Below are 21,431 nucleotides of genomic sequence, written 5' to 3' on the forward strand. Positions count from 1 at the left end.
GGTGCCTGCAGAGCCCAAGGAACGCCCCACTTAGGGGGTCATGAGCCAGGAACGGAATGGCCCTTCAGGGGTCAATTTTTTAAAAAACAAATTGCTCACGACATTTGCTTTCTTTGATTTTTCCATGTTTGTGTCCTGAATCCGTTAATCCACTCATTAAAAGGATTTATTTTAGATGGACCAATTAAAACTTTGGAGGCTAATATTTTGCTGAGCAGTGCAGACCTCTGAAAGCACAATTTATAACCTGGCTTCTGCCCTTTTCCGCGGAGCACTGTCTTGGAGCTCTGTAACCTCGGTGCTTGGAGGAGTACAGAAATTGCCGTTCTTTGTCCTCCGGCTCAGGGCTGAGCGGTGGTGGGGCTGAGCGCTCGAGCCTTCCCGTTGCTGGGAGGTGAACCTGCAGGTCTGGCAAGTCCAGCCAGCCCAGCCCAGGAGCCTCACGCTGTTATTTGTTTGCTTGCAGAAACCCTGTAGTTTAATTTTTTTTAATAGGAAGCTGCTGTGTAGTTTGGATATTTAAACAGTTATTAACCGAATGACAATTAACAGATTGCATAGACAGATTTTCTTTTGAAAACCTCTGAAATTGAGTACAGTTTGCAAAACTATCGCGGCATAGTAATGACAATGAATTTTGATTTCCCGGAACTGATATTAGACTCCTTATTAAACTATGTGCATCTGCTTTTAATTTACTCCAAATAATTGGAAAATGCAATGAAGCTTTCCAATTAAAGCACGGCTTTATGCTGTTTAATAATACCCCCATAATATTATAGCTTATGAAGTGACAGGTGAGTTGGTGTATGAATAAAACATAAAGGCAGCAATAAGGGACAGAAAACCGGAGACAGTTGTGGGGATTTTAAATGCTGGATGTAATTTGCATATATTAATCTCTTCTTTTCAGCCTTATCAGGCGTTCTTCAGTATTTGAAGTTAAAATAGCGTTGACAGGCGGGAGTGCGCGTAGTTTTTTCAAGGATTTATTACTTGTATAATTTCTGATCTTTAATAAGCAGATATGACTGATCCTCCTAGTTCTATAGAAATCGGTTAATTGTTCCAGATGGCGTGTACTGATTATGCAAAATTACTTTTCACACCATTTTTTTTGTGATGGAGTTTGGAGTAAAATTAAATTTTTTATAGCCTTCTTATCATGCTGTTTTACAGTGGTTTTTCCACAGAAGTTGAATTTAATCTACTATATTACATTGACCAGCACAGTTATTCTAATGTAGCATTTTGTGATTTGACAAAGAATAATAGAACACATTGCTCATTGTTCATTACTATGTCCCTAATAAAAAGGAGCTCCTGTGTATAGCACATAGGCTGTTATTTATGAAGAATGCCTAATTCGTACAGTTAAAAATGCAAAATTGTATCATGAAGTAGTTCCTTTTGGGGAGAGAATATCTAGAAAGAGCAAATAGAAATGGGCTTGTCACTACCAATTTTACACGCTAAAGGAGGAGTCGCCTTTCAATGACCAGTGTGTTTAAACTGTATTGCTTTCTTCTTTGAAGGAAGAAAGAGACCTGGATAATCTCATTCTATTAAAAGAGGCGTCACGGGTGGACTGGCCTAGATTTACATAATCCCAAAGTCTTTCATAATTGAATAGTATGTAGGAGAGGTGGCTACACTTTGGTATAAAGTACCAGGGAGAAAAGTCTAAAAAACCCAGTGATAATTGGTCTCAAATGTTTTCCAAGTGTCAGTTTATTACCAGGCACCTCGTGCTTGTCAGACCCGAGTCCAGGCTGTGCATGATCCCCGGTGACACTCAGGTAGTCCCATCCTTGTGCAGCCCCTTGGAGCATCTTCTCTGTCCAGTTCGGCCGGCAGTGAGGTCCCGAGTCTTCTGCAGACACAACGCAGGACTGAGGCCACTGCTTCTGTGCAGGAGTGGATGCAGCTTGGCCCCTTGGAGGGGTGGCCTCCAGAGCAGCAGCTAGGTGGGTGGAGGCAGAAGAGTTCTCTCTTGCATCAAAACTCTGGTTTGGTTGCGGCTGGGGATGCAGCTCAGTGGCAGAGTGCTTGGCTAGCATGCACGAAGCCCTGGCTTTGATCCCTAGCATTGCAAAGAAAAAATATATATACAATTTGGGCATGTAGGTTTGAAATATAGCAGAGAAATATACCGAAAAAAATAACCTTATGTATTTCGTCTGAAGTTGGACTTGCTTTCAGGAGACCCCGTGTGTCTGTGCAGTGAGTCTCACCAGGCTCTCACTGGCTCAGGATACACATTCCTGTTTTCCACGAGCAGAGCCTGTATGCAGAGAGCACCTCTCTGCAGCCCAGCTCCTGCTCCCAGTAGCTCCCATCCTGCCCCCAGCATTCCGCAGGCCTCAGGATGCCTCCTTGTTTGAACAGCCTTGAGGAGGATTTGGATCTGGTTAAGGAGTCTAAATCCCCTTGGCCCCAGGAGAGTCAAACTTTTTTTTTTTTTTTTTTAATTCTTCACCAGCAGCACTGACTGCTGTTCATATGGGGGCCCTGGAGTGGAAATAGGACTGATTGACACCTCTGAGGCAGGCTCTGGGGAACAAAGACAAGTAGAAGGTCACAGACCTTACAGCTTGGAGTGCCTGTCGTCCCCGTCCCCTGGGCTGGGGCCCAGTGCAGGGCAGGCTACTTGCTGGCAGGGTGTCAGGCACCCAGATGTGGCTGCTGGCTGAGTTACATGCCCTGCACCATGTTGAGCTGCGTTGCCTTCAGAGTTGTGGTGGAATGCGACTGTGTTGCCTGGTCAGATCTGGAGGGGGTTCCGTGGTGAGGCAAGGAGTCCTTGGCTGCCATTGGTACTGGAATGGCTGAGGAGACCATGCTGATGGGCTTGGGGTGCTGCGCCAGCAGAATTCTGCCTTCGCCTCCCTCCGGCCTGCTCCAGAACTCGAAACCTTCCTAATATACTCTTTTGTCAACTCCAAATGTATTTTTGTGAAAAGGAAAACTATGTGAAAAAGAGGATGCATAAATCAGACATGATTAAAAATATTTGTTCTAATGCAGTGATAATTTGGTAGTAATGCTTTCATCAGGGTAGCTTAAGGCTGCATTAAGTGGACAGACTTTATATGGCTTCTCTAATTTTAATCTTCAAAATGCTATCTAATGTCTCATTAAGACTTGCATATAATGTATCTTAAGTACAGTCATTAAATATAGTTTAGGGAGATTTATGTTCAGATATTGCTTAAAGATGTTTTAATAGGCCCATTTGCTCTGATGATATTAATGAGCTCTTAATCCAGATGAAGCTTCTCAAACTAGTGGTAAAGACTCCCAGCCCGAACACAACAACTCGGAATCAGTGCGTGGTTTGGACAAGTGCCCGGAGGTGAGTCCTGGAGTCTGGAGTTTCTGAAAAGGGCTGTCCATGATGTGGTCTGCCCACTGACCCCCTCGGACTCCATTCTTCCGCCAGCCCGAGAATGGTGCCCCAAGCTTGCACAGGCCATGTGCTAACTTGGCCAGCCCTTTCCTCTCCAAGGTCATTTGAGGGATGGGATGTCCATGGCAGTGTCACCGGGGGCCACGAGGGGTTAAAGGAGGCTGTTATGGCTCCAGGAGGGAGCATCTGCCAGGTAGGGATGTGCACAGCTCTGCTCACCGGGAGTGGGAAGGTCACCGCGAAGGTCACCTGGGTGTGCTTCCATCCTCCAGGCGTTTGGCGAGGCTGAAATATATGAAATGAAGTACCCATGCTAATTCAAAATCAGAAAGGAAACAAGCCTGCAGGGAGTCTCTGTCCCACACGCACGTGCATAGTGGTTCCCAGGCCCCACTTTTAGACGTTTAGCAAAAAAAAAAAAAAAAAAAAAAATCTCTGAGTTGATATTTCCCTTTCTTTCAGAGAAATATTGAAAAACATATTTTTTGGGTTTCAATTATTTTAAGGGGGGAAGAACCTATGAGTTCAGAGACTTTTCTAATTACTAAATTGGTTTGTTATAAAAAGATAATAGCAAATTTCTTCTCTTCATAATTGGACGTTTCTTCCCTGTAGGCTGATGCCGGCACAGCCCGTGCATGCACAATAAGTTGTGCGTTTGAAAAGCCATAACTAGCTAATAACAGCCACAGTGTCATCAGAGAGTAATGGTGTGCTGATTAGCATAATTAATGACAAATGGTGGTGCAGAATTGGTGGATTGGTTTATCGGATGATGAATGCGGTGAGGCCGGGCTGCGGCTGCCAACTAGGCCTCGCTGGCTGTCAGCCCTTCTGCTCTAGCCGAGGCGGCCCTCATTAGTCACGATGGGAGGTGCCAGTTTGTGTTCTGTTTGGAGCACAGAAAACTTAATAACGCAAACGGATGTGGCTCTCCCTTTCTCCTCTGTATTTACTCACAAAAATCTCTCCTCCCTCGTTCGCACTGTGGCTGGAGCATTAAGACAACTGTTTCAAGATCTATCCTGCTGCCCTAGAGGGAAGCAAAAAGTGGTGTCTAGAGAGCCTGGGCCAGTGCTCCTGTGACCAGGAGCCTCGCTCCCGCGCACACGTCCTTTTATCTGTGTGTCTATAAGGGGAGAGAGCAGAACTCAAGAAGCTATACATTCTGTCCCCAAATAAGACTTGCACATTTATCTTGGACTTGATTAATCAGACCTAATTTGCATTCGCAAATGAGACTGATAAAAATGGATTTACCTTTTAACCTTTAGAGGAGGAAAAGTATTTCTCTGCAAGATTTCTGGAGCTACCGTTCCTTAACTGAGAAGAAGCAACTCTTTTATCAATAAAGATGAAAATCCTTAATTTGCATTAGTGAATGAGACTAATTATTATATAGTTAATTAGCATCTGGAAATGAGGATTATCTTAATTACAAAGCACAATTTCCCTAATAGCTACAAAACTGTAAGTTTGATCCGTGTGGAAATTGGTAACTATTATTATGAAATTAGTGATAACATTAATAGTACAGAATATTTAGACATGATTTGCATATGCAAATGTAATTTACCTGAGCCAAACAAGTGGACCATTATTGATCAGAGCATGGAAGTTCTAGGTAGCTGAATGGTACCTATTAGGCCAGATACCTGAAGCAGGTGGAGTCGGCAAGCACCGCCTGAACCTTGGAGGTCAGATGGACTTTGCTAAGGAGATGCGTGGCCAGAGCATCCAGCTCAGGGAGATGGCTCCTAGGCTCATGTCTCCATGCCTCTCACGATCCCAGCACCCCTCTGTGTGCTTCCCCTGTGCATCTCAGCTATTCCCAACTTCAGATGTCTTAAAATTGACAAGTTCTTTTAAAGCAGTGCTATGCACGTGAGCACAGTCTGTGATGCAGCTCTCGGTTCTTGGAGATTCAGGTCTGAATTTTGTCCACTTGGCCCTCAAAGATCCTCCCTTCAGAGATGGTTCTTTGTCATCATCTTCCCTGACCCTCATCTCTTTCCTATCTTGAGCTGTGGCAGTTTCCCAAAGGTATGTATTTCAGGACAGGGGGGTGATATTAGAGTGCACAGAGATGGCCTTTTTAATCTTTTATTTTTACTTTATAATAGCACACAATGGATATCATCATTCAAAATAAGATAGGTATATTAATCAGTCTTTGCTGGGTCATGCTGCAGCAATAAACAATCCCCAAATTGCAGTAACTTACAATAGCGCCATGTAGCATGCTCACTCAAATTACAAGTTGGTGACTGTGGGTTGGCTGTGGGTTTGCTGGGACCCCACTCCATGTGTCTTCTCATTTGGGGGCCCACGCTGATGCGATGTGCTGTTCTCAGAGTGGAGGGAAAGGGCAGGCAACATGGAAGAGCAGCAAGTGGCTGTCGGCATCTGGCCAGTTGCAGACTTTCCTAGAGCCCAGGGATTTGGGCAGGTGTTCCAGCACAGTGGAATTAGCACTGCTCTCCAGTGTTAAAGGCTTGTTTTGATCAAACTTGAGACCTTCACGTTTTAGTCCATTTGACCTTCCAGACTTGAGATGGTGGCTTCCTTCCTCTGGAATTTGGTTTTCCTAGCAGCAAACAGAGCTGTTAGACCAGGTGGTGCTTCTTGTTGCTGTGCCCTGCCTGTACCCCTCAACACCCCCGTTGAGAGCCAGGCACCTGCAGAAGCTGGAACAGGGTGCTCCAGGAGTTCTGCCTCAGGGATGGTGGCTTGAGGTGCCAACTAGAGTGACTTACCTGACATTTCCTGTGACAGCCTAACAAAGTCCGTCGCTGGACAGAACAGCTCATTGATAGATTTTTCTTTCTTTCTTTCTTTCTTTTTTTTTTTGGTTAAATCAAAACCAGATGTAAACCATTTTCTTTTTTGAATTATGAAAGCAATGTGTTCATTGTAGCAAAATTAAAAAATGCATAAGAGCATGAGGAAGAAAATAAATACCACTCATAATCCCATCACCCAGGGACACAAGTGTGTTAGGGTCTCTCCTTTCTCAACATTTTTCCTAGACCATATATTTACATGCAAAAGTATATTCCTAATTGTCCATTCTGGTTTTTTTTTTCTTAAAGTCCAATTTATCGAGGTGTAATTGACATACACATCAAAAAAATCTGAATATGTAACACAAACCCCACTATTATATATAATTGTAGAACACAGTAAAAGATAAGTGAATCCACCTTTCTGGAAAATGTCAAACCACATGACAGCTGCCTCCAGGAGCAAGACCTGGAATGTCCCTGTCACCCTTGAAGTTCACTTGCACCCACTCCTGAGCATTTTCCAGCCCCTCGGCCTCTCCCTGGCAACCCGCCCATCCCTTATCACTGAACAGGGCTATAGGGTGTGGCTTGGTCTGTCCTCAGCCTGATCTGTGAGACCCTCCGTGGGGGAAATCACACTTTTAATTATTATGAGTGTGTTTAAGATTTCCTATCTTACTATTTTTGTAGTTGTTTTTCAACATGTTCCTAATAGTTATAGCTCAATTTTTTTATTACCCAGATGAAATGTAGAATCTCTTGAATTTCCAAGGAAAATATTTTCAAGATTTTTATTGAAAAAAAAGACACTGAAATTATAAATTAATTTAGAAAGAATGGTCTTCTTTAAAATACTTGATCTTTTCATCCAGCAATATAATGTGATTCTCCTTTCATCCAAATGTCTTTTTATATTATTTAGTAAAGTATCACAGTTTTTCTTGTTTGGGCAGGGAAGGGTACTGACTGAACCCAGGGCCTTAACCACTGAGCTACATTCCCAGCCCCTTTTTATTTTTTAGTTTGAGACAGGGTCTCATTGAGTTGCTTAGGGCCTCGCTAAGTTGCTGAGGCTGGCTTTGAACTTGCAATCCTCCTGCCTCAGCCTCCTGAGCTGCTGGAATTACAGGGCTTGGCCACTCGCCCATCCAGTTTTCCTTGTCTCCTACCTTAGGTTTTTTGTTGTTGTTGTTGTTTGTTTGTTTAAGAGAGAGAGAGAGAGAATTTTAATATTTATTTTTAGTTTTTTGGTGGACACAACATCCTTGTTTGTATGTGGTGCTGAGGATCGAACCCAGGCTGCACGCATGCCAGGCGAGCACACTACCACTTTAGCCACATCCCCAGCCCCTGAGCCACATCCCCAGCCCCTTAGGTTTTAATTTTAGTTGTTGCTTTGTCCTTTAGGCTGTAACTGATGGTTGCTTATACATATATATATTTTTTTTAATTTTTATTTTTTTTTTATTGGTTGTTCAAAACATTACAAAGCTCATGATATATCATCTTTCATACATTTGACTCAATTGGGTTACATATATATTTTAAACCCTTGGTTTTGAGTGCTTACTTTGTAACTGGACACTGTGTCTTTCATTTCCAGTAGCTTCCAAACTGTTTTATCGAGGTTTTCTTGATAGACTACAATATCATCTGCAAACGTATCTGATCTTGTGTCCGTGACAACTTTCCTGCTTATTCCTTTTCTTGCTCTGTCTTGATGACCACCGTCGCTGACCACAGTCAGGAACTCACCCTGCTCCCCGGCTCCTGGCTGGGGCCAGGTCCAGTCTGACGCAGGCTGTTGATTTGGGAGTGTTTGATCACATTAAAGCAAGGATTCTTCATGCCTGTTTCCTGGGGGAGGTTTCTTTACTTAAATTCAGGTGCTAACTTGAATTTCATATTTTAAAAACTTTCAGAAACTATACAGTTTCTGAAATACTAATACAGTATTGTGTGTTTTTTCTCATTTAACCTATGGATACCACTTTGTTTTTATGACTTATCACTGAGAACGTCACTGTTATGTTTCCAAAATACGTCTTGCTTTGGTATGATGCATTATTCTTTAAATATAGTACTAGATCTGAGCTGCTAAAATTTAAGATTTTATCATTTATGGATGTGAAATTAGACAAAATATAACTTTGCAAGTGATCTAGGACTCTTGAATTACTTCTTTTCAAACCTAAAAACATTTCTAAAATACTCTGTGTCTTCTCCTCTGGGACTGGGAATGAAGGAAGTGACGCATAGGAACTCAGTTGCCCTGGAGTAATGTAGGGAAGCTGGGCATCTGGGGCAGGGGAGACCAGCTTCAGGGTCTTTCATGATGATTTTTCAGGCTTTCTGCCTTTTCTTGAGTCAATTTTGTCATTTATATTTTTTATGGAGGAAAAATCACCCAAAATTTAATGTTTCAAATTTGGGCCTGAGATTATTATTATTTTAAAATTAATAAACCTGTGATCATCCGTGATCCTGCTACTTTCCCCGTTTTTCTTGGTTATCCTTGCTAGGGATTTATTTCTGCTTATTTTTTATCACATATCTCGCCATTGGACTTGCTTTGTATCTCATTACCTTTATCTGTTTGGGTTTTTCTTGTTCTTTCTTTTGGCTTAGTTTGCTGTTTTACGTATGTCCTGGGTGGAATCGTCGTCTCATTGGTTTGCAGGGCTAGGGATGGAACCAGGGCCTCGCACTTGTTAGGCAAGGACTCACCACTGCACTGCATCCCTGCCCCATTTTATTTTATTTATTTATTTTAATTTTGAAACAGGCCTCCCTAACTTGCAATCCTCCTGCCTCAGCCTCCCTCCCGAGGGCTGGGACAATGGGTGTGCCCACCACACCTACTGAGCCGTAGCTCTGTGATGCTCTTGGCCCAGGCTGGCTCCCAGGGCCCTCTGCCCGGCCCTGCCCTGGCGCAAGAGCTGTGGCGCCTCCCTCCGCTCTGACCGTCGAGGCTCCTCCTCCAGTGCTGCCTACGTGGACCTTGGCTTTGGTTTTCCTCCTGCCTCCATGTCCCCTCCAGTGTCCCTGCAGCGCCCCCCTCCCTGTCTCCACCAGTGTCCTGAGACTGCTCTCTGGCGGCTCCTCTGCCTGAGCCCTGCGCACACCTCAGCTGCCCTGTGCTGGCTGTCCCCCTCGAGGGCAGGAGCCCCTTCAGAGTCCCCAGCCCCACAGGACTGAGCACATGCTTCGGAGCCTGGCCTTGGGCTCCTCGGTCTTCCTTTGCCAAAAAGCCACCTGTTGCTGGAGGGACGACAGCTGTGACTACTTGGCTCTGTCCCTGGAGTCCATCGTGAGGCACTGGACGATTCATGGTCCAAACGTCGCTTTTCCCGGGGCTTGGTCATTGCCGGTGCTTATTTGAAAACCTGCCCATGTTGCCTGGTGGCACCACAGGGGCCACACAAGGACAGAGGTGGCACAGGGCACGTGAGCAAGCAGGGTTTGGGTGCTGGGCCACCTTCCAGGCTGCCGGATCCCACAACCCACGGATGCACCGTGGACATCAGGGCTCTCTGCACCGTGGGGACGGGTCACTCGCAGTGGCTGGGGGTCCTGCGTGTCCTGGCGGGGAGCCAGGTCTGGTCATAGCATGCACAGTGCCCAGCAGAGAGCCCAGGCGGCGGGTGGTGCTCAGAGGACTCCGGAGTCTGACTGGCCTTGCCCCAGGCGGTCAGATGCAAGCTGCTGGGCCTCAGGCCGTCTTCAGCAGGTTGGGGCCACTGGAGAAGGCGTGGTGGCCTCGGGCGCAGAGCCCAGCTGTCCACAGGCTCACCCTGGCAGATGGGGTGACCAGCCATAGACTCGCGGGCCCCTGGCCTCCTGGGTCGGCTGACGGACGGGCGCAGCTGCCCTGGCTTCCTGTCACCAATGGTCTCGGGTGTGACTGTGCCCACAGCACCTCCTGGCTGAGGCTCATTGCAGGGAGAGGCAGAAAGTCATCCTTCATGGTTACAAGTAAAGACGCCTGTAATGGGAAAAACTTGGCCCCTTCCTCCCTTCCTGCCTAGACCTTGCAGCGTTGCTGAGCCTGGGCCCAGTCAGCCCCCTTGGGATGACTGTGTCCTTACCTACAGCGAGAGGCTGGCTCTTGTCCCCTCTTGACCAGCCTTACCACAGAGAAAAAGTGACTCGTGTCTGGCTTCAGGAATAATAGTCAGTGCTCATGAGCTAAATCACCTTCATGTACAAACTCAGGTAATCTTCAAAACCACTCAGGGAAGCAGATGGTATTACTATTATCTCCATTCTACAAGTGAGGAACTTAGATTCAGAGAGGTTAAATGACTTTCCCAAGATCACACAGCAAATGAAGACAGTGCCTCTGCCCAGTACCTCGGTTGCTCTCCCGCAGGACCCTCCACAGCCTTCTCCCTCTCTGCTCTGAGTGTTCCTTTGTCCGATCCTAGACTGTCCTCCAGAAAGCCTGTGCTGGGCGTTTTCCCTCTCTGTGCCCCCAGCTTCCTGACATGAGCGCTCTGCCGTCAGGTTTGTATGGTAGCCTGCTGTCCCCTCTGGCCACCAACCTGGACCTTGGCCACCGGGTGCTGAGCGCTGCCTGCTCTGGGAAGGACCAGTTTCCAGTGGGCCCAGGGTCAGCCCTGTCTCCTCCCCTTAGGCATCCTTGCGGGGGGCCACTGAGCCTGCTGACCTGTGGGCACTGGCGGACTCTCCTGCTGGCTCCCAGCGCAGCCTGGGAGGCCAGCCTCTTACAGGAGGCCTGATGGGGAGCCCAGAGTAGAGGCCAGTGTTCCTAGGAGGCGTGAGCCTGAGCATAGTCCTCATGTCACGCAGCCTCAGGGATCAGGGACACCCTCCCCCCCTCCCCTCCATGAGTGTTGTTTATAGGAAGCTGCATTTTATGGGGATGGGGGCAGAGAGGGAGGGCACAGAACAGACATCGCTCGCTGTCCTTCATGTTCTGGGAATGAAACACAACTGCGTACACCCTGCATCCGCAGTGCGCCAGCCCGTTCTGAGTGCCGTCCCCGTGCTGTCCTGTCTCAGCAACGCTGAACCGTGTGGGTCTGAGCAGTCCCCCTCTCAGAGGCACAGAGATCTTAGTTAACTTCCCCACAGACACACAGCTCTCAGCACCAGCCCAGCCTCCTCTGTGCTTTCCCTCTGCACCCCACTGTCCAGTGTGTGGTTGTGGTGAAAGGGCACTTGCCCCTTGCTCGAGGCCAGGGGTCTGGGAGGCAGCAGAAACAGGACCCAGGAACCCAGGGTGTCCCACAGACCTTGGGTACGAAACAGCTGTGCTACCTCAGGAGAGGCATGGAGCCAGGTGTCTATGGGTCTGGCCTTTCTCCCAGTCACGGGCCTGTGGGGAGCCGGGGGTCTGCCCCCCGGGTGAGGCCTCTGCTTCCCCAGAAGAGCTGGTCAGAGGAGGCGGGGCTGGCAGGCCGCGTGCCCAGCTCAGCCTTTCATGCTGAGACTGGGGTCAGGAGGCCGCCTGGCACCGCCTGGCCCAGCCCTGGAGACTCCTCAGAGAATCGGGGTGAGGGCAAGCGGCAAAGGCGTCCAGCCAGCCGGCCTCGAAGGCACTCACCCTGCAGGGCCCCGGGGAGCAGTGAGGTGGAGCCCGGCAAAGGCCGCTGTCCCCTGGCTTCATTGGAGGAGTCCTGGGGACACCTCTGGACAGTTGTGTGAACAGTCCTCTGGAGGGCCCCAGAGACCAGGCACGGGCGGGCTCTGGGAGCAGGGTGCAAGCCCAGGGAGGAATGGAGGCCATCAGCAGGGGACTGCCAACCTCCCGGGGCCCCAGAGCAGAGGCCAGAAGAGGGACTGGGAATCGCTAAGGGAGCTCTGCCTCCCAGATGCCCCAAGAGAGAGGGCCCGGGGCCTGGGCCGGGCACCCAGGACCTGTGTCGTTTGGAAGAGATTTATTTATCCTTTTGATTTAGCTTTAAAGATGCCCTGAATTCCTGCCTCTGGTCACGGAGGCGAGGAGAGGCCAGGTGGATCTAAAGAGCAGGTGAGGTCAGCTGTGCGGCTGGCCCCGAGCTGTCTGCCCAGCACCTGCGAAATTCAAGCAGCCTGGTGGGTTGACACCTGGAACACGGGGGCTAGCGGGCATAAAAGTAGCACCGTGTCACTCCTCGGCCCTGACACTGGGTGTGAGCTGTGCGGCACGGTGAGCCCCTCCCCACAGCTCCTGGGCCTGTGGGAGGCAGGGGTCCGCGCCCGGGCCTCTTCCGACACCCGAGGGGACGGCACCCAGCAGGGGCACCTTCTTCTCTGGCAGATGAAAAGTGGGCAGATGCTCCATGTGCACGTGTGCAGGGCACACGCTTGCCTGCAGGGCACATGCACACCCGCCGGGCACGCACTCACCTGCAGGGCACACACACACATGAGGGGCTTCCCAGGAGAATCTGCATGTTACAGAGTGGACCCAGCCTGGCTCCTGGTGTGGGGCGAGGGCTGGTGGTCAGTCCCTGCCTAACCCTGAGGCCCTCCTGGCTCTGGGTCACTCTGCTTGACTCTGGGAGAGGAGACTCTGAGGAGATGCCCTTGCCCCGGTGGAGCTGGCCTGCAGCGCTGGCCCCAGGGGGAGGCCACAGCCCAGAGCTCGGCCTGCAGGCGGAGGCACCTCCCTGGGCACAGCCCATGTTGACCTAGGGCAGCGGGCAGCCATCCTGCAGGCCCCAGGCTCCGGGCTGCGCTCACTGGGGCTGGAGGGACACGGTGGGGCGGCGCCTCTGTGTCCAGCCAGCGAGCAGCTGTCAGAGGGGTCCCAGCCTTTGATCTCGCAGCTCGTGGCGGGAGCAGGGTGATGGGAGCTTGGTGGGTTTTTGAAGTGAAGTGATTGGGCCATCTCGGCGGGGGGGGGGGGGGGCGAGAGGGGCGGGAGGGGCGAGCAAGGTGACTCCGACTACACCAGAAATAAAAGCACCATGGAAAGGCCAGCACCTCTGCCAGCCTCCCTCCTTCCGCAGCCATTTCTGGACATCGCAGTCCGGTCCTCTCTTGGTCTCTCTTGACTTGCTCATGAGGACGGGGATGGTGACTCTAGGATACAGGGGTTTGCATTTGTAAAAGCTCTGGACTCGGGTCCGAGCTCAGCCCCAGACAGGACACTGGCTGTTGAGCCTCAGGCCTGTCTTTGTAAATGTGGGTGAATGCTGCCTCCGGCTCTGAGCCTGGAACCAGCAGAGATGACACACTGAAAACTGTCCACTGTGACATGCGCCAGCAGGTGACACCCCTTCTCTTCAGTGCGGTACCTTACTGAGCGTTTACTTCGCCTGGGTCTGTGCTATGCCGTGTGCACCAAACCCCAGGGAGGTGCGGCCTCCTCGTGAGCACTGCTGCCACCTGCAGTGTGTGGACGTGGACCAGGGGGAGGTCCTGATGTGGGCAGGGGAGCTCCTGGGCACGGGCAAACCGGGACTGGAGACGGCAAGAGGACCCCAGGGCTTGGAAGCACAGTGGCAGAGCCACCGTCTGCCCTGGTTGAGGCTTTGTTTCCAACTGAGGCTGGGAGTCTCCGTGACCGTCTCCTCTCTGCCCTTGGGATCTGTGGAGGGGCCTGTTCCCATGGCACGGGTCCTGGGTCAGCTGCTGCTCCGGGAAGCAGTGTTGGTCACACTTGGCCCCTACTTGCCTGACAGGCTCCTGGCATGTCTGCCTCCTCACACCTGCGCACACCCGTGCACACTCGTGCATATTCACACGCTCGTGCCCTCTGTTCTTGGCACCATCAGTGGCTCCTTTCAGAGCCCGGGCGTGGGCTCTCCAGACAGGCAGGGGACAGCGTGGGAGCCGACGCCTGTGCTGCCCTGGGAGGAGGAGACGAGGGCAGGGGCAGCACAAGCGACCCCGCCAGGTCGCCAGCCCCCCCCCCACCCCCGATCTACCCAGCGCCGCCCCAGCACCCCCTCCCTGCAGCTCAGCGCCACCTTCCTGGCTGGAGAGGCCCTTCTGCTTTCATTTCCAAACTTCAAAGGTCACTTCTGAAATAAAGTTCCTGCAGTGAAATTCCAAAGGCTTTACACATGTGCCAGGTGGAGGTGGGGTCGCCCCTCAATGCCACTCGTGGGCTTGGCCTCCTGCCTGTGTCCCCTGGTTTAGAGATGCATGGGACAGCGGGCTCTCCTGTCCTTTTTGCTGGAAGGTGCGTCCTGCTCAGGTGCTGCTCAGGGCTCTCCGTCCACTGCAGTGTAGCTTCTGCCTTGGAGGATGGGAAGGAGGCCTCTGCTTGGATGTGGCCTGGGTGTGTGTGACCACTGCATGTCCTCAGCCCCACAGAGGCCCCACGAGGAGAGAAGTGGCCTTTTGAGCCTGAATGCACTGTGCTGTAGTTTTGTAGGTGGTTCTAGAACAATGAAGTTTGGTGGGTCGTCTTCATCACCACTTCCCAGTACAGTAGTTAGGCCCTAAGTGTTTTTGTAGGCTACTCCCTCAAGATATCCCCAAATCTCCAGATTTAAAAGAGGCTCTTAGCCAGGTGCAGTGGTGTATACCTGCAATCCCAGCCACTCGGGAGGCTGAGGCAGGAGGACTGCAAGTCCAAGGCTGGCCTCACAACTTAGCAAGACCCTGTCTCAAAATAAAAAGGGCTGGAGGGCTGGGGCTGGGGCTCAGTGGTAGAGCATTGGTCTAGCATGTGTGAGGCACTGGGTTCGATTTTCAGCACCACATACAAATAAGTAAATAAAAATAAAGATCCTCAATAACTTAATTAATTAATTAATTAAAAGGGCTGGAAAAGTGGCTCAGAGATAGAATGTCTACCTAGCATGTGCAAGACCTTGGGTTCAGTAAAAAAAAAAAAAAGTACTGCCAAAAAAAAAAGACTCTTGAACACATGATTTTCCTCACAAAATGTAGTAACGTAGAAAGTTCACATTCTGGTGAACTTTTAGAACTAATGATTTGATAAGTAAAAACTTATGTCATTTATAAAGTTATTTAAATAAATTTTCACTAAAATAAATTCCTCTATATATTACATCATTCTTAATAACAATTTTAACTGTGAGTTTTCTTCATATAAAAGAGAATTGGGTTTTTAAGACAAGCAGTCCGTGTGCGCGGTGGGTTCTCACCCCGGCCCCTCCCTGCGTCCCTCAGATGTCCAGACTGTGGCAGGGGTAAGCGTGGCTGGGTCCTCAAGACTGCTGTGGGTCAGGGAGGAGGGGTCCTTGCTGGGTGGCCACCTTGAACTTGGAGGTTCCCTCTCACCCGGCTGTCAGGAGTGAGAGGCAGGCCCAGTGGGCGCCCCGAGCCCTGGTTTGCTGGACGCCCTCCCCCTGGCTCCTTAACTAGGCCGCGTCTGCCCACCAGCAGCACAGCCTGACGGTAGCGCCTCGACCTCAGTCCACAGAGCTCTGAAGCCACCCATGTCTTGAGTTAGCACAGCCCCAGCCTCCTCCCGAGCCTCCTCTGGGAAAGCTGGATTTTCTGCTCATCTTCTCGAGCCTGGGTTTAACAGCTCATGGGAGTCCACCCATGTTCTCTGTGTCCCAGGAGGAGCAGTGTCCACAGGTAAAGTCGCCCTTACCCCGCAAGCTCACAAGTCCAGTTTTAGCCTACCGCGTGGCTGGCCCCCTCAGGAGCAGGCCGAGGGCACCTGGGCCACGTTCCAGCCCCTCACCCACCTGGACTCCTTTCCTCACCCCACCCCAGATCCTCTTCTTTTCAAGACCTTTGGGAGGCCCTCTCCTCTCCTCCTGCTCTAGCAGCGGGCTTTTGGTGAAATCAGTGTTTGTAAATGAGCAAAAGCTCTGGCTTCAAAAGTTAGTTTTTGTAGGTGGGCTGCAACCAGCACTGAGTGTCCCGCAGGCTTGCCCACTGCGCAGCACCCCAAGCAGGCCCCCCCGCCATGGAATCCCAGTGTGCCTTTGCAGAAGGACCAAGTATTTCATGTCATGACCTTCCAGACTGCCTTCATCAAACCTTCCACCACCAGTGTTACCATCTCAGATACCAAGGAGAGCCAGGCTCCAGGGAAAGGACTCAGCTCAGCTCTTTGGCCTCCTCTGAGTCTTGTCACAGCCCACAGGATAGAGGTTTAGTGGAAACAAGTGTCTCACGCCACCAGGGAAGAAAAGGTATGTGCACGGGCAGCACCTCTGACCATTCAGGGTTTTTCAGCCACCTAAGGCACAAATGAAATCATGGTTTGGTGTTTATCCAGCAGCCTGGATGGAATCAAGCTGAGAGCCCCGTCAGCAGCCCCCGCGCCCCGACCCCACCAGAACCACACACAAGAACGAGCAGACCTCATTGCTTACAGAGTGTATCTGTCCAAAGGCAGTGTGGCAACTTCCCATGACATCCACCAAGCAGAAAGACCCACAGTCTCTCCAGGAGGTGGCCCCGGACTCTGGTTCTGGGGCGCCTGCCAAGCCTGTGCTGCAGTTATTTCCCACTAACTCAGTTAATGCTCCTGTAGCAGCCAGGAGACCTGCATCCCAGGCCTGGTCCTGTTACTAGCCCAAAGGGTGGCATCCAGCAAGCCAGTAAACCTCTCTGTGCCCAGTGTTGGCATGGCAAAGCTGAGGCAGGCAGCCTCACTGGGGCCCTGGGCAGAGACTAGGCAGCAGGATAGCCACCAGGAGCCCAGCAGGCCCTGGGAGACATCACAGGTGTGCACCGCGTGGCTCTTAGGACCGTGTGTCTTGGGGACTGCCTGACTTCCCTGGGCTGCTCAGGGCCTCCAGGCTCCTTGCTTTGGTGAGCTCCTGAGCCCTCCCAGGCCAGCTCTCTTCCACACTGGCCTCTGACTGTCGCCTGCAGGGTTTCTCTGCCTCAGAGAGGGCTGGGCTTTCTGATTCAGGAGATGTTCTCCCTCCCCTGAGGCTTTACAGAAAGTATTTTTATAAAACCAAGAATTAGTAAATCGGTGGCATCAAATTAAAAAGCTTCTGCACAGCAAAGGAAACCTGAAGAGAGAGCCTGCAGAATAGGAGCAGATCTTTGCCAGCTACTCTTCTGACAAGCATATGTGTCCAGAATATGTAGAGAACTCAAAACTCAACACCAAAATAAACAAAACAAACGAAAACCCCAATCGATAAATGGGCAAATGAACGGACAGACATTTCTCAAAAGAAATACGAATAGCCAACAATGCATGAAAAAATGTTCAATATCAAATCAAAAATGTTTGCAAATGCAAATCAAAACTACTCCGAGATTTCATCTCACAGCAGCCAGAATGTACTCATCAAGAGTACAAATAATAAATTCTGGAGAGGATGTGGAGAAAAAGGATACTTTTACAATGTTGGTGGGACTGCAAATTAGTACAACCACTGTGGGAATCAGTGTGAGGTTCCTCAAAAGACTAGGCATGGAGCCACCAATGACCCAGGTGTGCCACTCCTCGGTGTTTATCCTGAAGAATCAAGGTCAGCACACTGTAGCACGCATAGCCCTGTTTACAACAGCACAACTCACAGTAAACAAATTATAGAACTAGCCTGTCTGCCCATTGATAGACCAATGGATAAAGAAATGTGGAGTTCTTCACGACCATCGAGAAGAACAAAACCATGTCCTTTGCAGGAAAACAGATGGACCTAGAGAACGTCGTGTTAAGTGAAACAAGCCAGCTCAGAAAGCCAAGGGCGGTGTTTTCTCTCCTATGTGGAGGCCAGAGAGAAAAGAGGGGGAGGTTTTCTTCATGAAAATAGAAGGGGGACCGCTAGAATAGAGGATGGGGGCTGGGGGCCCAGGAGAAGGGAAGACTGGGCAGTAAAACTGACCAAAGTGTTCGGCCCCCACATGAAGCTGCCACAGTGCATTCCACCACCATGGAGGATCGTAAGCACCAATTTTAAAATAAGAAGCATTTTCAGCACAGGCGCCTGTTTCCCATGCGGCCCTCATTTCCCTGGTGGTCCCTGGATACCTGCCGCTCCTCCGCAGTGCGGCCCAGCTCTGGAAGCCTCATGGTGGAACGTCTCCTGTGGGCCTCCTTTCAAGCTGTGGAAATGGGGCCTTTCATACTTTGTTCTGGCCAAAGGGTCCCTTGAAAAATAGTCAAGGCAGATTTTCAAGTGGCTGGAAGTGATTTCTCACCAAAGCACAGAAAGATTTGAGGAGGAGGTTCGAGAGTCCAGGATAAGTTAGAATCATCATGTTCCTTAGCTACAACATATGAAGAGTTCAATTTGAGTTAGGTAGAGGTGGGGGCGGACGCCACTGTGTGGATTCCAGAAAAGACAGTCACAAGGGGTTGGCATTTCTCATCATTCTCAGGCTCCCTGAGAATCCAGGAGACCCACCTCAGAAGCAGAGGCAGATGGGACCCTTCCTGGGTCTTCCCACCCTGCAAGTTTCAGAGGCTCAGTTCTCAAAAGGTCTGACCCAGAGGAGCCCAGGCTGGCTCCACAGTGAGTGGTAGGTAATCGATTAGTAAGCACCTGGCTGTGCTCGGGCACTAGAGTTTTTTTACGTCTTGCCTTACGTTATTTAGGGTGTGAAGATCCTGCCCTTCTGAGCTGCCCTGCCAAATGGTGATCAGTGCTGACCTCCCCTTTGACCTGGCCCCCTTGCCTCCCACTGTCATAAAACAGGCTAGACCCGTTTGCCTCACAGGGTTGTGACACATGGGAGGGGCCTAGTACAGTGCCTGGCACCAACCAAGGCTTCCACCAGGTGTCAGCTGAGACTCGTGAACGGGACCAGCTGCCCCAGCACAGGGTCCTTACAGGTAACCAGGAGCTCTGCTTGTGCAGAAAAGCTCCACAGAACTGCACTGAGACCCTTACAGTGCAAGACCTTCACCCAAGCGCTCAGTGGCTCCCTGCCCAGTGGGGTGAAAGAGGCTCTGCTCCCCATGTGGTGAGCAGCACTCACTTCCTGAGACAGTTTTGCTGCCAGCTCACCAGACCCTGGGAAAATTGTGACCACGTAGCCTCGGTGTTTCTTTCTGCAAAGAAAGGCATTCCACAGAACAAGCCACCCTCCCTACGCTGCTTGGGACCTGTCCGCTGCCATGATTTGTGTGTCGGGATTCTGGCATCCCATTTCAACCAGCACTCACTGCGTGAGGCAGTTTTGCTGCCAGAAAAACTGGGGTGTATTTGCAGGTGTGCCAGTGTCCACCCCCAGGGCTCTGCCTTTGTGACATTTGACACTTGCCATCTCTGGTGGAAGCATCTGCTTGGACTCCGCTGCTTCTAATTCCCCTTCTACTGCAGGGGATGCAGAGTCAGGACACCAGGCAGGGCCAGAGGGGGTTAGACCTCAGCACCCTCGTGGACATGGGCACTGTGCCGCAGGGGCCCCCGTTGCAGAGACCTCTGGGCAAAGCCCATAGCCACTGGCTGTGGGGCAGGAAAGAACCAGGCTCCACCTCTGCTAGCCATGTGACTCCGCAATAGCTTGGCCGCCCTCGCCTGGGTGTCAGTAACACCATCATTGTCATTGATGGTGACAATGTGCACATGCACACCCATCTCGCTCTTGAGAGTCATCTTGAGGATTCAGTCAGTGCACAGAAAGTGGCAGCCTACAGCCCAGCAGAGGAAGCCACGCCTGCTGCCACTGCCCTCTTTGGGAACTAAAGCCCTGGGGACCTGTGTTCAGGGCGGGGACAGTGGTGAAGCCATTCCTGGGAGTTCATCCAGGAGGCCAGGAGCAGCACCTGGCTCCCGTCCCCTGTTCCTGGTTGTCCCTCTGTGGACCTGCGCAGCTGTCACAGCAGCCCACAGTTCCACGGGCTGGCGCCGGTGGCCCCGCCGGGATCGCCAGCTACGTCTGCAGTCTTTGAATCGCACTGCTGGGGAGCAGCGTGCATAGATTCCCCAGTTTGTAATTAAAACAGTCAAGAAACAATTTCCACCATATTAGAAGAGGAGAAGAAGAGCCGCGGAAGTCTCTCTTAAGCAGATGTTGCGCTGTGAGCCATGCAGAAAGATCATTTTATCATCAGCCCAGCTCAAGACTCGGAAGAGGCTAAGGGAACATCTTTTCCACTAACCCAGCATTTTTTAGCTCCTAATATCATTTCACATTTAAAGGTGACAGCAATATCTTTAACGTTTTTCTATTGGATTAATAACGTTTAATGTTCAAAGCAATAAAGCGAAATGTTTTCGTGAGGGTGCTTTATATCATCAGTGGAAAATTCAAGTTCAGAAAAAAGAGAAGCCCACATACACAAAGTAGTAGGCGTCAGGGGCTATAAATGCAAAAAGGGGGCCTGGGCGAGGCGGTGGCCGGGTGGGCAGGGGCTGCAGGCTGTGGCCCCAGGGCGGACTCGTGCCCATGGAGAAAGCCCACAGAGCCCTCGCCCACTCCCCACCATCCATCTCCACCCAGCAGCGGAATATGACAATGTTAGCATTTTTCATTTCCCTGACGTTACCATTAATAAAGCAATGATCCAAAAGGGGCTCTGCTGAGTCGGTTCTTTATGCGCCCATCACTCACGACGAGATAATTTCACACAGGATCGTTTTAAAATTAAATGACGATAAAAACGCTCTGCTGTTCTGTGTTCACCAGTTCATGGAAGTCTATCAAGTCATTAATGTGTCATGACAAACTGCTCGATGGATACAAGAGTAATTAATTATTTGAATAAATAACAAGTTGAACTTGGGGCTTTGAACCACAGTGACACCCGCATCCCATTAAGGGTGCCTCGGAAACCTCTTCGGGCACCGGTAGGAAGAGTTAAAACGCAGGCCAGGGCAGGATGAAAACCGACTTCGTAAACACGGGGTAATGTTCCGCAGGGAGAGAGCCAGAGTGTCGTGTTCCCGCACCCACCTGGAGCGCAGTGTCACAAGTCCTCTGGCAGCGGCCATCGCGAGATACCACTTGATCAGCGATGATTTCAGAGAACAATTATACAGATTTTCATAATCACCATTAATCTCTGCATATTTTTCAAGATAATTACAGCAATTATTATTTAGATTTCTCTTTTATGTGCCCATTGTAGAAAGGAACAAGTGCTTATTATACTGGATAGTTCAAAGAACCATGGATTAAAATCCTTTGTCATCTCTGCGCTCATTATTTCAACTCATGTTGCCTCTGAAAGTTCATCAGCTCTGGAAATTAGAGTAATACTCACGGGCTCTATTATTAAGTCTTAAGGTTGCGCTTAGACCGCAGCTAGAGTGGCTGGCTGAATTGTTCGCTCTTGGGACTGCTGCGTTCCCTTGGAATTACTGTCAGGTGGCAGGAGATATACATGACAGGTATAGTCAGAGACGGTGGCAGCCTCACACCTATTTTCCCTGAAAGAC

General features: G+C 50.3%; 1 protein-coding gene across 2 annotated transcripts in view; it reads left to right on the forward strand.

Moving 5' to 3' along the window:
• Nucleotides 1-21,431, forward strand: part of Mvb12b (multivesicular body subunit 12B) — a 169,629-nt gene that overhangs the window by 114,401 nt on the left and 33,797 nt on the right. The gene's annotated exons all lie outside the window — the stretch shown is intronic.

This window comes from Marmota flaviventris, chromosome 13 (assembly GCF_047511675.1).
Source record: "Marmota flaviventris isolate mMarFla1 chromosome 13, mMarFla1.hap1, whole genome shotgun sequence".
NCBI lineage: Eukaryota > Metazoa > Chordata > Mammalia > Rodentia > Sciuridae > Marmota > Marmota flaviventris.